Raw genomic sequence first — 1,697 nt, 5'->3', positions numbered from 1 at the left:
TGCTGGGTGACTTTACTGCACCTACTCCCAACTTCTATGGGAGAAGCATCTCTATCCCTGCCATTGGAGCAAACAACTTTGAGCTTAAGCCTCAATTAGTTTCTCTAATGCAAGAGAATTGCAAGTTCCATGGACTTCCATTGGAAGATCCTCATCAGTTTTTAGCTGAATTCTTGCAAATCTGTGACACTGTCAAGACCAATGGGGTTGACCCTGAGGTCTACAGACTTATGCTATTCTCTTTTGCTGTAAGAGACAGAGCTAGGATATGGTTGGACTCACAACCTAAAGAAAGCCTGAACTCTTGGGAAAAGCTAGTCAATGCCTTCTTGGCAAAGTTCTTTCCGCCTCAAAAATTGAGTAAGCTTAGAGTGGAAGTCCAAAGCTTCAGACAGAAGGAAGGTGAATCCCTCTATGAAGCTTGGGAAAGATACAAACAATTGATCAGAAAGTGTCCCTCTGACATGCTTTCTGAATGGAGCATCATAGGTATCTTCTATGATGGTCTGTCTGAATTGTCCAAGATGTCATTGGATAGCTCTGCTGGAGGATCTCTTCATCTGAAGAAGACACCTGCAGAAGCTCAAGAACTTATTGAAATGGTTGCAAATAACTAATTCATGTACACTTCTGAAAGGAATCTTGTGAACAATGGGACGAACCAGAAGAAAGGAGTTCTTGAGATTGATACTCTGAATGCCATATTGGCTCAGAACAAAATATTGACTCAGCAAGTCAATATAATCTCTCAAAGTCTGTCTGGAATGCAAGCAACACCAGGCAGTACTAAGGAAGCTTCATCTGAAGAAAAAGCTTATGATCCTGAGAACCCTTCAATAGAAGAGGTGAATTACATGGGAGAACCCTATGGAAACACCTATAATTCTTCATGGAGAAATTATCCAAATCTCTCATGGAAGGATCAACAGAGACCTCAAAAAGGTTTCAACAACAATAATGGTGGAAGAAACAGGTTTAGCAATGGCAAGCCTTTTCCATCATCTTCTCAGCAACAGACAGTGAATTCTAAGCAGAACCATTCTGACTTAGCAACCATGGTCTCTGATCTAATCAAAACCACTCAAAGTTTCATGACTGAAATAAGGTCCTCCATTAGGAATTTGGAGGCACAAGTGGGACAGCTGAGCAAGAAAATTACTGAATTCCCTCCTAGTATTCTTCCAAGCAATATAGAAGAGAATCCAAAAGGAGAATGCAAGGCCATTAACATGACCCTCATGACCGAACTTGGAGAGGATGAAGAAGCAGTGAGCGCCACTGAGGAAGACCTCAATGGACGTCCACTGGCCTCCAATGAGTTCCCTAATGAGGAACTATGGGAATCTGAGGCTCACACTGAGACCATAGAGTTTCCATTGGATTTACTTCTGCCTTTCATGAGCTCTGATGAGTATTCTTCCTCTGAAGAGGACGAATATGTCACTGAAGAGAAAGTTGCTAAATACCTTGGAGCAATTATGAAGCTAAATGACAAGTTATTTGGTAATGAGACTTGGGAGGATGAACCCCCTTTGCTCACCAAAGAACTGGATGACTTGACTGGGCAGAAATTACCTTAAAAGAGACAGGATCCTGGGAAGTTTTCAATACCTTGTACCATAGGCACCATGACCTTTAAGAAGGCTCTGTGTGACTTAGGGTCAAGTATAAACCTTATGCCTCTCTCTGTAATGGAG

The 1,697-nt window shown here is 41.9% G+C and overlaps 1 non-coding gene across 1 annotated transcript; it reads right to left on the bottom strand.

Annotated features, from left to right (window-relative positions):
* Positions 1-362: 362 nt before the first annotated feature.
* Positions 363-470, bottom strand: LOC130971043 (small nucleolar RNA R71). Its single transcript, XR_009082279.1, has one exon. It is a non-coding gene; the product is annotated as a small nucleolar RNA R71 (small nucleolar RNA).
* Between the last annotated feature and the right edge of the window lie 1,227 nt (positions 471-1,697).

The sequence above is a fragment of the Arachis stenosperma genome, chromosome 3, assembly GCF_014773155.1.
Source record: "Arachis stenosperma cultivar V10309 chromosome 3, arast.V10309.gnm1.PFL2, whole genome shotgun sequence".
NCBI classification, from domain to species: Eukaryota; Viridiplantae; Streptophyta; class Magnoliopsida; order Fabales; family Fabaceae; genus Arachis; species Arachis stenosperma.
The sequence above is the reverse complement of the archived record's forward strand: the minus strand, read 5'-3'. Positions and strand labels throughout refer to the sequence as shown.